The following is a 16,847-nucleotide window of genomic DNA, read 5'->3' as shown; positions in this document are numbered from 1 at the left end:
TAAACTACTGTAATATTTTCTGTTACAAAGATTTGGAAAGATCAGTAAAGCTTTAAAGATAACATAGTTCTTGTTAAAGATCAGTGATAGCAGATAATTTTAATTTAGGTGTAGTTTGCGTAATTTTTAAAAATAATATTAACATGTTTGAATTGCCACCAATAGTAGTACAATTTTTTTTTATTTTAAGTAATAATTTCCTTGCGTATTAAACAAGGTTAGATTGCAAGCTTTCAAGGCAAAGTAGGTTACTTCAGTCTGTGGCGATTTTCACTAGTAGATTGCTTATTCAATATTCTTTTGCAAGCAGCAGTAATTGTTTTGAAGCTCCAGTTAATATGCACACTAATTATTATATTCCTTCACATGACTGTTGTTCTCTTCATTGTGATTGCCTTCGTAATTGAATTTACAAACTTCCGATCTATAGAGCCATTGTGCGAAACGTAAGAAATGGTCAATGAAACAGGGAACTGTCATTTTCTTTAGAAACCCTTTGCAATCATTTGCCTTTTCTTCTTTCTGAAAAGCAAAAATAATCAATACATTATTTCCCCCCCTTTTTATGTCATTTGTCACACATAGCCACTGTGTCACACATATTTATAAGTGGTTAGCACTTCTGCCTCACAGCACTGGGGTCATGAGTTTGATTCCCGACCATGGCCTTATCTGTGTGGAGTTTGTATGTTCTCCCTGTGTTTGCGTGGGTTTCCTCTGGGTGCTCCGGTTTCCTCCCACACTCCAAAAACATACTAGTAAGTTAATCGGCTGCTGTCAAAAATAAAAAATTGACCCTAGTCTCTCCCTCTATGTCTGTCTGTGAGTGTGTGTCTATATTAGGGAATTTAGACTGTAAGCTCCAATGGGGAAGGGACTGATATGAATGAGTTCTCTGTACAGCGCTGCAGAATTATGATATATAACCATAGCATTAAAAGACACAATACATCTGTGACTAGCAACTAGTCTCTCAGAACACATTTGAACGTCATGATATGAGGCTGGAAGTATTACAAGAATTTATAGATTGCAAAGGAAACTCTAAAGCAGGCCTGTCCAACCTGCGGCCCTCCAGATGTTCTGAAACTACAAGCCCCAGCATGCTTTGCCAGTAAACAACCAGTTGATAGCTGGAAGGGCATGTTGGGACTTGTAGTTTCACAACACCTGGAGGGCCGCAGGTTGGACAGGCCTGCTCTAAAGAGATTCTGAAGATATGCAATAGAGAATATTATTATTAACAATTATATTTTTATAGCACCAGCACATTATGCAGCTCTGGAGCAAGAGAAATCAACTGCAGCATCTGAAAATGAAAGCCAGCTGATGATTGGAGGAGCATTCACAGTGCTTATGCAGAGCAGCAGTGCAAAAAAATAGTTTTTTCTTATGTTATTTTCCTTTCTTTGCACCTTTTTCCAGGCTTTTTTTTTTTAGCCAAAATGGTTATCTTTTGTATAGGTGCTCAGGATTGCTTAATGGATGAGAAGATTCCTTATGCATTATAAATCTAGGTTCATAGGTGCAGCAGTGTGCCAGGTTTTTATTTTGTCTGTACTGTTAATGTTTTTTTTTTTTTTAAGCTTCATGACAGGTCCATTTTAGGATCAAATATGAAATATAATGTAGCAAAGCTGTCTTGTGCTGGGAAGCGAGGACATCAGCACTGGGAGGAGAGACAGAAATGAAGGAAGAAAGGGCAGTGAGATGTGTTGGGCACCTTAATCGTGTATGGCAGCAGCAGGGGAAGAAGAGAGGTCTGAGAGGAGAGTTTTCTGGATAGACAGAGTGTACAAGCAAACAGAGACATTAGAGCTATCAAAAGAGATGATGTATGTAGCGTTGCAGAGGAAAGTCTTGTACCTGGATCCCTGCAGGAAATAAGTTACCAATCAGTCTGAGGGAGGATACACTGCAAAATGAGCCTATGTCTGGAGAGGGAGACTCCTGCTATTAGCAAATTGTGTGTTAGCTGAGAGGGACATCTAGCAAGATCAGGCTTGCAGGTAGTCCACAAGCCAAAAGAGGACCTTCATCTTCATCCAGAGGGATAGAGAGAAGTAATAACACACCAAACATTGTGACACAATTATTGCTAACACTATTGGCCTGTACATTACAGAAAGTAAAAAAAAAAAGGAATAATTTTGCTATGTTACAATGCAAGGGGTGCAAATTAGATTATTTTGCGCATAAAGAAAATTCTGGCTGCTTTTTATTGTAGCACACAAATACTTGATAGTTTTATTTGTACACTGAAAATTAAAGTTGATCTGGGACATGATCTACCCCAAATATAAATATGTACCCATATTTTAAATTTACCTCCCCTCCAATGCAACATGGTTTAACCAAGGTGCAAAGTTACTCATTTTTTTTGCTTTCCTTACCTTAATGAATCAGGTCCTATTCCTCTAATTTCACAAATTAGGCCTCCTAATATTAATCTGTACATATATCAGAGCCTGTGATACCTGACAGAGCTATAGAGACATTCCATGTATCAGATCTAATGCAAGTTACACTTAAAGATACCCAAGTTAAGTAGCCCGGGTTACCAACGTATCTACAAGTGCATCAATGTTAACTAATCTTTCAAACTACTTAATATTGCCAGGACTTTGATTACTGTGTTATTGTTGCTATATATTTTGCACACTGAGGTGAGTGAATTGTGGGAGAGTTTGGGCTCCAGTAAATGCAAGTGGGGTGGCCATCTTTTTTGTTTGCCATTACTGTTCATCGTACTGTTGCCTTTGATTATTATCTTCCCCTTTGTTCCACTTACCCAGTCCAGAATCTTTATTCATATGCAAACATATTGCCTGTGCAACTACATGGAGACCTTGTGGGATCAATGGGTTCTGAATGTTTTTGTGTTGTTTATTTTGTATTTATTTATAGATCTTAATTTGCTCTTTGGGCGCTCTCCTCTTATATGGTATCTTTCCCTTGATTGATACATGCTCTCAGACCTTCTCTATTGATATGGTACTTGATTAATTTGTATAGTGTAGCTGAGCATGCAGGCAGCAATCTGCAGCAATGCTGGAGGCTGAGAGAAACTAAAGAACTGCTAGCAGATAGCAGTGCCAACATCAAAGGGTAGGACCAGGAACCTGAAATGAAGTGTCTGAAATTATTTTTGGACCAACTGTGACAGTTTAGTCATTAAAGGTCATGCTGTGAATCTCTCAGGAAGATTTAGATGATGATAATTATGATATGAAAGAATATCTGTATTTCCACTATTCATATTATACCACAGCATTGTAAACTCCACCCAAGTGATTGAGATTGACAGGATAATGTACAATTTATATCGCCATTATGATATCCCTTCAAAATAAAATATCAATAGGTACCAAATTGTTTTAACAATAAGACACACTTTTGCTCCCTAAAATGGCCAAAAAGTAGCCTGCATCCTATGATCTGTAAAATGGCGCATAGTGTCAATAGTGTGAATCTGACAAGTTTAAAACACAAGAGTTTGTATTTCTTTGCTCTTGTCTGTAACTGCCACTGGTTCTGTTTTTTCCCAGTATGTGCAGCTGGAACATCAAGTAATGCAATTAATGGCTTCATTTTTAACTGTCTTTTGTAATTTGTTCAATATCCCTCAATATATTATAGAAGCCTTGTCACCATATGTGATGTTTTATTATTTAATACAATTTGTGGACAAATGCGCATTATATCAATCAAGAATCTAAATAATTGTTCTATGGGATATTATGTGGAATATGTGGTGTTGCTTGTATGCTATTTTCTATCTGTAGATTATATAAATGTATACATGTATAAACTGCACTAAACAATTTGTTTCTAAAATAACTGGCAAACAGTATGAGAATAGGCAACAACTGCATTCTGCTACAAGGAATGCTATTCTTTAGCTTATTAGCAAATGCAGTATGCAGAGTAGGTGTTACTTCCAGGCAAATAAATGATATATTATGGGTGCTCTATGCATTTTGTATGAAAATATATTGGATACATTAATTAATTTCTCTCTTTTGTGGTATTGAACATATCAGGTCCTCTAAAAGGAGAGATAGTGTGAACTTTTTTTGGTTCCATAAATTGAAAACTCTTCTATCCTTAATATAGACTTTCATTGTGTGTTATAAATGCCTTCTTCTGGTGATGCCTATGTTTTAAGATTTTTGTTAATTAACTGATATGCCAGTTAAGAAGGGAGACGTGATTGTAATTGGGCTTCTCTTAGACCCCTGATGAAATGTGCACAGCATGTGATGCTAATATAATAGTTTGCTACTCTGACTCTATACGCTGCTGAATGTTTAGTGAAAATTATTAAAAGTGATTTTTTTTTTTACAAGGTGCCATGTGTTCGCTACAAAGTGAGTTTTAAGTTGCTGAAGTCTGAAAAAACTCAACTACTTCATAAATCTGTAGTGGGTGTTTTAATTTGTCATCCTCCAAGGGGAAGTAGGAAAGAATGACTTAATGGGAAGGATGGCAAGGTGTCCTGGTGTAATGCTCTCTTGTATGCATGAGTGTGAGTGAAGTTCCTGAGCATTCATATGAATGAGGGTACAACCTTAGCAGTGTTTTTCAGTGTAGTGGCGGGACCCAAGTATACTAATTGTACTGAGTGTCAGGGGCGCACGGAGGATTGTCGGGGGGGTGGGGGGTTTCTCCCCGCCGACCCAAAAAAACCCCCCAAAAAAGCCAGAGAGAGCTGCTGCGCATGCGCAGCAGCTCCATTTTGCCAGCGCTGTCCTATACAGCAGCCGCGACGCTGTCTAAGAAGCGTCTGCAGCACCGCCACGGACGCTTCTTTGACAGCGCCGTGGCTGCTGTATAGGACAGTGGCCACTTAGCGCAGGGGGGGGGGTTTCTAGAGACTCAGAAACCCCCCCTGCGTGCACCACTGAGTGTTAAATACTCACCCAGGCACCCAAGGAAAAACTATTTCCTTTCAAAATAAACACTATTCTTTCAGTTTCATTATGAAAAACAAAAGCCTTATTTTGGCAGCAAGAAGCTTGCTCATTAAGAGACGTGACTCTTTTGAGTGTCAGCGTCATTCTGACTTCAAGTACTGGTAAGAAGAGTTGAAGATATTGCTGAGAGTTGCAAGGAGAGCTTCAAAGATGCAGCCAAGGCAGGTGCTGTTAGCCTTGACTGACAGAATGACAATGCTTTGAGTGTAATGAGAGTGGATGTTCGTCTAGAGACACATACACAAGCTGAACATGAGAGCTAAGTCTGCCCAACCAAAGATAGAAAGAGTGACAGAGCGGGGGAGAAAATGAAGAGAGTTACCGTGGAGCGAGTGAGACCAGATTAGGTTTAAAGGACAGTGACATGAGAACCCGGGTGTCAGCCCCAATCAGTGACAGTGTCAGTTTTTGACAATTAATTACGTAATACCTCTTAGATTGTAAGCTTGATTGGGCAGGGCCATCTTTACCATCTGTTTTACACCATTGCATGTAATACAATGATGATGCAGGACCGTATAGTCCTGCGTATGTCCTATGTTGGCTATCTATAAATAAAAGATAGCAATAATAACTGTGCTGAAATAAAAAGATGCACAAAGATGATTGTTTTTCATCGGAAATAGATGATCTGATGGACATTCTTTTGACTTCAAGTTTGTACATTACAACTATGCCTGTATTTGCATGATCCTGTGTTACTAAACTAGCATGCGCAGGGGCACCAGTTTATATAAACCCACAACACCTTGAGATGAGGAGGATTGAGCTAGCACCTAGGTGACAGTGGAGATGCTCTACACCACTCAGCAGTAAACAGGAGCCTACACTAGAACTCAGTGGCCTAACAGTTGGTAAATGGGTAACAGCTTACAGCTACTGGTGAGCATTCTAGTTGGAAAAGGTGTGTCCATAACGCATCTACTCAAATATCAATGATTTCTGTACTCGATAACCAGGCCATGATTTAGATTTGATGTCCATCTATGCCTCTTTTGTTCTTTCTGTCAAAACTGAGTGTATCCTTCATGTAAGAGAGAAGAATGCCTTCAGTAAAATTTCACTATACACTTATTGCTCATTTAAAGTGGTTTTACACTTTTGAACAGCTACTTTTAATCAAACAAGCCCCAACATATAGCAACTAGTGGGGAAATAGCTTCCTGTTATCTAACTCTGATAATTCTTAATTGTTTGATGAATGAGCTCTATTGAAGTGTTATAGGTGGACCGACTTCCAGCTCCAAAAGCAGTGGTTCAGGTGACAGTGGGTGGTTTCAGAGACAGGACCCCTCATTTGTTATCTGTGGATATCTAGAGGGCATGGCTGATGGAGAGTTTGTCTAAATAAAGATGTTGTAGGTGGCAACTAATAACTAGAGTCTAGTGTCCTTCGGTCAGTGTGGTTTAATTTAGTGGTAGAAGCAGAACAAAACAGAAAATATGTAGAAATTCTCAAATCAGAAATAATTTATGTGAACCTTTGATAGGATGGGTATTGGTATGTGGAGGACATTAACAGTGGAAGGAAAGTGGAAGAAAAAAAGCCTTATTAAAGCAACAGAGCTGTTTGTCAGATATGTTAGTAAAGGCAAACAGTAGAGAAAGACAAAATAGTTCAATAAGGACATGGCAGTTGCTATGAAAACTACATATAAGAAATAAAGGCAGACCAAATCAGAGGATTAAAAAGCATATAAATCTAATCTAAAACACACAAAAAAACATGCTAAAGTTCAATCAGAAGACAAAATTACACAGTCTGTAAAAAGAACTACAACATTTTTTTTTTTAGAAATATCAGTGGGAGGGATAGTGAAGTTAAAAACTGAAGTTATTTGATGTATTGAAGAAGAACAGAAATGTCAGACTGTCTAGATAATGGTTGCTCTGTATTTACAGTTGAAAATTCAAATGGATCACCTACACTAGAGGGGAAAGATATACACTGCTATAATGTAGACACAAATATATTTACTACAGAAGAGGTGCTACTTATTTCTATTTTAGCATGGCATTAATTATTATGGCATGCCACACTAAATTAATTCAGAAACTGAAAACTCTTGGATTTGACTCAAAGATAAAGAATAGATAAAAGTTTGGCTAAAGGACATGAAACTCACTTATTTTCTGCTTTGTTATAAAGCAAATCAATGCATGGCAAACACAACTTACGTTTAGTTTTGTACAGGTCTTCTTTAGTTTTTCCACACAGATTTTTATGTTGCTGATGGTTTCATTTACAAAGCTGTTTGTCTTGTCATTTGGAATATTTCCACTTCCATTTTTAAAGGTATCCATGAATGTTGTCAAACAGTCATTATTGACACACTAAGAATAAATAAAAAAAATAGAATTTATGTTGTGCTCATTTTATATTTACTTTTTATTCACTGAAATCTAAGCATAAGGCAAGATGCACTTTCTATGCATAGTACAATAGGCAATATGTCAATCATCATCATCAACATTTATTTATATTGCACCAGCAAATTCCGTGGCGTTTTACAATTGGGAACACAGTATTATAACAATACTGGGTAATACAAACAGACAGAGAGGTTTGAAGACCCTGCTCGCAAGCTTACAGTCAATATCCAACATTGTTGTGGTTATGACCTAATCATGAATTAAAGAAATAATAATACATAAAATATTATTCAGCCAGAAATTAATTGTTGTAATATGTGAACTCACTGTGTGTGAATAATGAAATAGTTAATTTAACTAAGCTGATCTACTATGTGCTCTCTCCTAGCACGCTGATGTGGATAATATCTTGTCATAGACAAATTTTTACATTTAGATAGTTGACTGTCTTCTCTAAGAGCCTATAATATAAGCCTTTATGGCACAGCAAATGCTAAAACTTAAGCTGGGTACATGTCTATGTAACTATCGTGCAGATCACATGATTCACGACCGTTTGTTCAGATATTGCAAGAGTGTGTATGCCCCTATGATCATGTTTAATTGTACCAAAACACATTGCATCTGTTTATTCGCTTTTCTAAACTTCCTAAAAATCACGACCAACAATGGAATGATGACAGGCAAATGAGGAAGTGCACTCACTGTCAGCAGCATAGGCAGATATCTGTAAAGAGTGTACAGAGTCACGATCTTATCAGTGGATGGTTATGAGAGATGAAGATTACAGTTCTGATGATAACATGTGTAGGTGTGTACGTATGAATCAGCATGCTCATTGAGACTTTTAATTGTTGGTGAAATCGTTACAGAAATTGCATCTAAAGTAATATTTCATTTTGCTCAGCTTTAGAGTGGTCTGTTTTAGTCCATAAGTTTATATAGGAAATGTATACATCAAAGTATTATTGTTCATAATGCATACTTACATAGATCTCTGTATGTATTTATAATCAGTGCAAATAGGCGCATGACATATGTTAAACTTAAATGCTAGACCATAGGAAAGATATAATAATGTATAGAGTTTATCTCTATAAATGGTCTTGCACAAAAAAGAAGCAACCCAGGTCGTAAAACCAATTAGCCACTCACAGGACTTCCAGAAGTGACTATATATTGAGGGGAACAGTAGGCAGAATGAAATGTGTTTAAAAAAACACGAAAAATTGTATCCATTGTTTATTCCTTGGGTATAAATGTTCTATTAAGGATATCTTTCATAGTTTCTGCTTGCCACAGCAACAGATATCAAGAAATTAATTGAGTTGTTTTTGTTTCTCCTTTTTATTTTAAAAAAACTATTTGCATAATGGTATTTTTAGTTTTAATTATATCCTTTTATATCTTAATCATTGCAACATTTTCATCATATTAAATTCCATTTAATAATGTTCTGTCCTTGTGTTCTTAAGGGGTGCATATACTATACAGCTGGGTTATTAAAAATGCTACACAATTGAAATATAAGGGATTGTTAGGTTTATGATAACTCTGGTAATTTTAAGATTAATCATAGTGGATAAGTCCAGGAGAACTAAACAACTTGTAAGTGTAGCTTTGGAATAGCCATTTCATATAAAATTATACCCATAAATGTAATATTATGTGACTTATTATATTAATTGGAATACCAATCACGTTACCTCTAAGTATGTGAATTTTGGTGTTTGTATTTTGTTGTTTCCATTTTTTTTATTCTCCCTATCATGGGAGCTGCATTTGTTAATTAATCTTATAATTTCTTTATCACTATCACAAAAAGGCTGAATCTGTTAAAGGCTATTAAAAGGCAGCAATGTTTTCTGATGGGCCCAGGGAGTAATCAAACAATTAGAAGGTAGTCCTTTCACTCCCAGAAGCCCTCTCATGTCAACAGGATGCAAGATATTTCTACCTCCATAAGAAGTGATAGGCAGGCAGCATCTACTGGCTCAGGCAGTGACAGAATGGCTGCAAGGTCATTCTTGAGTTCACCGTGAGCAGAAAACTTAGTGATCAGTGAACGAATCCATGAACATAAACAAGATTGTGTTGTTATAAGATTTTTCTCTTACTTCTGGAGAAGGGTGAACAAAATTCACAAGGTGCAATAATAATTTTGATAGATGTTGCTTTTTTAAAAGTTACTATGGGAATGTCAAAAAGAGAATATGTCAGATTTGGATCACATTTAAGAATATTCTACTTAGTTCAAGAACTTTTTTTAATGGTTTGGTATATTACATTATACTTAGTAACAAATGTAATAATTAAATAATATATAAAATAATAAATAAAATATTGTTTCTCCATTATCTAATTTCTGTTTTGGTTCAGAAAACTTGTTACAAAGACCAATTTTGGTTCTCACTTGATGAATATTATTTATAATTGTTAATCAATGTAACCAATGTGTGTATTAGTCCTTCCAGTAAGAACAGTTTAGATTTCAATAAAGAAAATGAATATCAAATTTTCAGAAAAATGTTATCCTTAAATAAATAATGGATTTACATATACATTACCCAATAAATATCAATTGGTGTCATCAGAGGTAAATCACTCTCCTGAAAATAAAAATAATAGCTGTTACTTTTTATTACTATATCATACTACTTATTGTTACTTAACTTCTAATAGTATTTTTTACAAAATAATTATAATCCAAAATCCACTATAAATTAAGAGTTTAATTTACCAAAGAAGTCAGATTATTAAGCAGGGCCCTCAAATCTTGCAGCAAATTGATAGGGTTGTAGACGTCAACTGAAACTGCATATGTGGAAAACATGAGGGTGCAGTACATACTAAAGTAAGCACATATAAGCATTGTTTTACGGTCCATTTTAAATATGAAAACAAACCAAAAGTCAAAGCAAAGCAGTGTTTGCAGTCACTCAGTGCTGCAATATATATTATGGCAAAAGGAAACGTTTTTTTTTCCACTATGATTGGAAAAGATAAAGTTTTCTTAGAAACAATATAATAATCTGATTATGAGGGAAGAAAATGCGTCATAAATGCAAGGCATGTGAATGTAGATTGCATCCATATTAGTTTTTTGATGAATACACCCAACAGACATTTGGTACATGAAGTTTGGTATTCTTTGTTCTTTGTTGACAATTATATTTACTATATTATATACAGAGAAACAAAATAATAGATAATTGACAGCATTGATGTGCAACTAATTTTATTTAATATAACATACATTAAAAGTAATAACAACCCATACACTAATACATACTGACACTCTATAATAGATCAGTAAGTAGTCACAACGACAATAATATCAATTACCACTAGACATCCTCTATCAGGAAATATTCAATATAATTATTCAGAGATTATCAATCATAAGGAACAACATATTCTAGAATCATAGAAAAAAAACCCAAAATAAATATACAGGGCCTGATTAATTAAGATGCACAAAACGAATGTAAATTACGTTTAAAAAAAACACACGCAGTAATGCAGGCATATGCACGTCTGTATTCAACAACATTTCTGAAGAAATGTCTCTTGTTGTACGTGGGTCTAGGTACACTGCACTGGCAGACAAGACACTGTAGAATACATCCAATACATATGTGGAATATAAAGTCCCAGCAGAAGGCGCAGAAAATAGAAAAATCAATTGATATCATGTATTAATAATATAGTCATTAATGAAAAAACGTTAAAAAAGGGTTCCCCGCTTTGGATTTAGATCAGCGAGGAAATTGAGGACTTCTGTTGGACTTTTTCATGCCTTACTATTGCTACATCTATGGCTGTTTTTAACATTATATATTCACACCATATTCAAAACATATCTGATATTGTTGCTGTCTATAGCTTACTAGCCAGTAGCTTTTGGTTTATATTTGTTTTTAATATATTTTTACATTACACTTTGTTGTCTTTGTATATTTTTATGTATTTAGCGCCTGGAGTTTTTCGATTTTATCTGTACAATGTGAGGATTTGGGGTTTTCCTCTGCTCTCCTTTTTTGGCAGCTTGTCTTTTGTTTTGTGTTCTTTAGGGAGCGCAAATTAGAATTTTACTTAAATGTTCTTACATGCACACTATTACTCGGCACTTACAACTGCCCTGTAGTAATTGCAAGTCATATGACAGAAAAACACCTTTGCGATGTCCAAAGGATGTGCATGCACTCGAGCTTGGCACATCCTTGCTGTACATTGACTATGTGAATACACCCATTACCCTCTCCATTCTGCCCCTGAAATCGTAGGCTGTCGTAAGGGTCCTTCAAAGAGGAATTGGATGTTCTTGCTTTCACTGGTGTATGGTCCAATTCTGGGCATGCGCAGATTGATTTTACCCAAAAATATGTCACGTATCAGCATTTACATTGCTTAATTAATCAGGCCCACTATGATAAATACACTAATAAACAATGAAAAAGAGGGCCCTGTCCAATAGAGCTTACAATCTATGCAGCAAATCAAACATAAGTATGAAGTACTTGTTGTGTACAGTGCATTTGTCAAAGTTGCAAAATAATGTTTTCTAAACCTGATCTCCAGCTAGTGCCATGCAAGCAGAGTAATAAAGTGCTTTGAGGAGCAGGACCATAGTCGCAAGGGTCCAGCTTCTATGAAGCCAACGGGTGAGGGACCTTTCTCCCTGTCAAAGTGCACTGTGTAATTGTGTTTTTTTCACCCTTGGGCAGCACATGGGACCTTTCCAAACTCTTGCAATGGGGCCCAAAAATGTCGACTTACTCCCCTTTCTGAGATGGTACTCATTTTCAACTTTAGATCTTTAGAGGCAGACTCATAATAATTATTTTTTACTAATGTTGCCTTGTTTTAGCCAGTAGAATAGATGTAGGGTCTATATATTCCATATAAATTAAGCTGGTAATGGACAATTAATTCTGCAGACAGGTAAGGTGAATTATGTAAATCATGCCTGAATAAGGCCAATTATTGTTCATTGTTGAGCAATAATTGCCCTTCCTCAATATGGATTTGCAATTAATGGACTTGGTGCATGCAATCAAAGCCATTACTTTCTATTTATTTCTCCCAAACTGGGAGGACTGAGTTCCATCCTTCTCATCTATTTTATTTTTAAATAGTATTGAACAATGTTTGCTGATATGAGTGAATGTATGACACATACAGAGTATGATTGGAGGGATGGGATATTAAAGTGATGCACCACATCTAATCCCATGTGCTCAATTCAGCTTCCAAATGAGCAATACTAACAGTTAAGATTGATAACCTTTTGAAAGTCATTACTGGACAGTAAAATTGGAAGGCTATAACATGCTGATGAAGAATAAGAAAGATAGGAAAGGGAAAGGTGTTTGTATGTATGTAAAAACCTGTTTAATACCTGCCCAGCAGAAGTATCTGTGAAGATCATATAGCCTACTCAATCCCACCTATATTACTCACCCTGGTGAACTGTCACTACTGTCACAATCTTCACTTTGAGCCACACTCACTCCTCTTATCTCAGTTCACACTCACAACAGAGTCCTGCCCACCCTTTAATGTCTGCATTTATTTTGTCTACCTTGTACTATGACATTTTAAAAATCGAAGATAATAAAGGATATGACAATTTAGAGTCAGTATAGGTAGATAGATATAGATGGAGAAAAATACACCAGTATAAACTAGTGTACTGAATTTATTATTATTATTGTAGCGCCGAACAGTAGGGAAGACAGCACAAACATAAAACAGGGACATACAAGGTAAAATAAATACAGACACGAAAACCAAAGGTATGAAGGAACCTGCTCATCAGAGAGCTTACATTCTAAGTGGAAGAGGGCACAGCTGAAAAAAGAGGAGCAAATGTGGCTCAGAGTGAAGATTGGGACAGTTGTGACAGTCCATTAGTGTGAATAGTGTTATCGAGGATAAGATCACCTCTAAAAAAGAGATGGGTTTTCAAAGAGCATCTAAAGATTAGAAGGCTGTGGGAAAGTCTGACTGAGCATGGTAGGGAATTCCAGAAGTGGGGAGCAGCATGGGAGAAGTCTTGTAGGCGGGAGTGAGAGGTGGTTACCAGAGACGAGACAAGGCGAAGGTCAGAGGTTGGAGTCATCTTGCTTTGATTTTCCTACATGCCATTCATATATGGACTTTGTGTACGGTTTATCCATAAATAATGTGTTTGGAGATTTTTTTTATGAAAGTTGAGTGTATTTTCTATTGAGTTTTTATGTTTATTAAAGCCATTTTAAAGTCAATGCACAGAGTCTTTTCGGTATTTCCTGTCTTTGTCACATGGTCTACATATATTGAGTGGAGATCCTGCCCCAAGATTCAGTGAGAAAACGGTATCCATGTGGAGTTAAGAAGGCATTTTTTCAGTGACTGGCTTTAAGCGTATACCCTAAGAGGGCTTGATGACTTAAAGATCACTTGGTGTTTGCTCATCTACACATAAATCAGGTCACGGGGAAAAGAGGAGGACGCCTATCATGCGGTGGTGGACTTTCTGTGACTATTGTTTAGATGACATATTGCACTTGTCATCAATGTTTCAATTATGTTTCTTTACATGTGAGTCCTAATAAGGACAGTCTGATTCATAGTTTTAAGAGACCCTGTCTTTTGTCAATCTTAATGACCTTGTTGGTGGATTATTAAATAAGGTATCCATATATGCTGATGACACTATAAGCAGGAAAGTAACTGAGTAGTAAAGATTTAGTCAAAATGGTAAACTGGGTTGAGAAATGGCAGATGATATTTAATGTACATAAAAGTATATTTATGTACCTAGGTCATGGTAATTATTATGCTACTTACAAATTATATGGCATACAATTGGGGAAAGCTTATACTTAGGATTACTATATGAAAAATGTTGAATGGCAGCACACAGTGCCAGGCACTGGTTGGAAAGGCAAATAAAATCATGAGATGCATAGAATGGGACATAACCACACATACTACCAGCATATCATTCACTTCATCAGGACTTGATGTGTCCACAATGTTTCTTCTCACAAGGCCAAAGAGTAGAAATAGTAGCAGGTAAAGGCACCTGGAACAACTGGGCTAGATCTCAATACCTTCTGGACACCTAGACCAGATATGGACTCTCCTTGAACATTTGGATCTGATCTGGACTCCTTCTGGACACCTTAACTGGTTTTGGACTCCTTCTGGACACCCGAGGGTAAATGTATCAAGCTGCAAGTTTCCAGCGGGTTTGAGATCTTGCCCATAGCAGCCAATCAGATTCTAGTTATCATTTATTTAGTACATGTACAAAATGATAGCTTTAATCTGATTGGCTGCTATAGGCAACATCTCCACTTTTCAAACTCACGGGAAACTTGCAGCTTGAAACATGTACCCCCCTGGACTGAATCTGGGTGACCTCTATGTGCTTTGCAGTTTTTCAGTGACAGTGCCTCCTTCCTTGCTGGCCATCTGACATGCTTCACCTACCCTGTTCCAAACTTCTCAGTACTGACAGATTCTGACTTTTTTCACTGGCCTAGCAATTACCCCAGCCAGTGGCTCCTCCTCCACTCTTTCTATGCTCCTGGGTCCTGACCCCCCTGACCAGGTAAGCACTGGGTCTGGGAGTTACATACATGTATATAAAAATAAAACAACTCACTTTAAAGTCTGTCTTACATTCAAAATTGAATTTTCCCTTACTTACAACACCTTCAATTTTTGTTTTCCCCTAAAAGACTGCTTGTTTAACCCTCATTTATAATCATATAACTCAAAATAATAAGAAGACACCAGGGTAGCCATAATTTGAAATATATATTGCTATTTTATATACATTGGTTCATGTGCACATATTGATTGGCTTGCTATATAAATTACACTTAGACAGTGAACATAAAGGCCACATTCAAAATAGTGGCAAAGGTCCCATTGTTGGATCCTTCAAAGTAGTGAATGAATTTGTCTATTTTGTTTGACTAAAAAGGCTCCATAGACCCTTGCTACAAGTATTCATCGTGCTGGCAGTTTGGGCAGCTAGAATTGGTGCTTAAACCTTATGCCATATGTAATATTAAAATATTAATTTTGAATAAAAGTATTCCAAGCATTGACTGAAACCATGGAGGTAGCAGCCAATGCCTCTAACCAATACACATCTTCAATCTCCCTTTATCATTTCTTTTGAAGGACAGAAAATATTGCATTGACTGAAACCATGGAGGGAGCAGCCAATGCCTCTAACCCAGGGTTTCCCAAACCCAGTCCCCAACAGTGCAGGTTTTCCGGATCACAGGTGACATAATTAGGACCACCTGTGGATCTGTTACAATGTGTCAGTCAGTAATGAATACATATGTGCTCCAGCAAGGATATATGGAAAACCTGCACTGTTGGGGAGCCCTGAGGACTGGGTTTGGGAAACCCTGCTCTAACCAATACACATCTTCAATCTCCCCTTATCATTTCTTTTGAAGGACTGAAAATATTTGTGCGCTATCTAAAGGAAGAGCAGTGTATAACAGAGAAGTTAGTTTCAGATGTGGGCCTCTGAGCAACAACATTACCCCATCTCAAATAAATCCTTGACCTGCGTAATTCCCCATTTTCCCAGATCTCAGCCCCATCAAATACTAAAGAGTATTTAAATTGCAATAAATAATTTTTATAAAATTCAGAAACCATGACACATTGGGTGGGGATTGCTGTGTTCCAAATTAGTCAGCATGATGTGCACAGACCATCCCAGGAGCAAAAGTCCCTGCAAACTAATTTAACATGTTGCCAACTGTGCACTTCTCAAATTTAATTACATAAAAAAGGCATCTGAGCCTCCTCTTTCACATTTTTCTGCTATCACAAATTAACTCCTCTGATTGTATCAATGTCTACTACAGATAAGCATAACAATATACATCAAGATAATGAAGCTTCTAAGACACAAGCCATTGCATCAGATAAAAGTCAAACTACAGAGGTCAGTTGGTCGTCAATGAAGTCACTGATGTTTTATCACCTTCAACATTTCAGATGTCAGAAGATACTCTTATATTGACTTCAAGCACTTTCACTGTGAATATGTCAGACTGTGACATTGTTTAGTGCAAACTTTTCTCTTAAATAACGGTGGTCCCAAGATTTAGTGCAAATTAATATCAATAAAGCCACCAATATTAAAAATAAAGTTAAAAACACCAGATGAAATCGTGATCATAGAGAGAATTCCCTCTGTAATTAGAGGAATGATTAAGAAGGCTTTAACTAACACATTCTGGAAATTTAAAGTTAATCCTGCAGTACAAAATAAAACATATCAACAAAAAAGACAGTTTAATAAAGTTGTCGTACACATGGAATGTAAGCATTCAAATGACAGTAAATAATGTTTCTATAGATTTGGCAATGAATCAGATAGATTGGTTTTTGATTTGTTAAGGGGGAGAAAACTAATAGCAATAAACAAGGGATGCTAGTATTTAAAGGTGTCAGGCGCTGTCCCTGCCC

General features: G+C 36.5%; 1 long non-coding RNA gene across 1 annotated transcript; it reads right to left on the bottom strand.

The window, feature by feature from the left end:
- Window positions 1-209: 209 nt before the first annotated feature.
- LOC142134217 (uncharacterized) lies at window positions 210-10,155 on the bottom strand. The gene is made up of 4 exons (XR_012686999.1): window positions 10,090-10,155; window positions 9,917-9,958; window positions 7,155-7,310; window positions 210-522 (listed from the first exon to the last, which is right to left on the bottom strand). It is a non-coding gene; the product is annotated as an uncharacterized LOC142134217 (long non-coding RNA).
- Between the last annotated feature and the right edge of the window lie 6,692 nt (window positions 10,156-16,847).

The sequence above is a fragment of the Mixophyes fleayi genome, unplaced genomic scaffold, assembly GCF_038048845.1.
Source record: "Mixophyes fleayi isolate aMixFle1 unplaced genomic scaffold, aMixFle1.hap1 Scaffold_46, whole genome shotgun sequence".
Lineage (NCBI taxonomy): Eukaryota > Metazoa > Chordata > Amphibia > Anura > Limnodynastidae > Mixophyes > Mixophyes fleayi.
The sequence above is the reverse complement of the archived record's forward strand: the minus strand, read 5'-3'. Positions and strand labels throughout refer to the sequence as shown.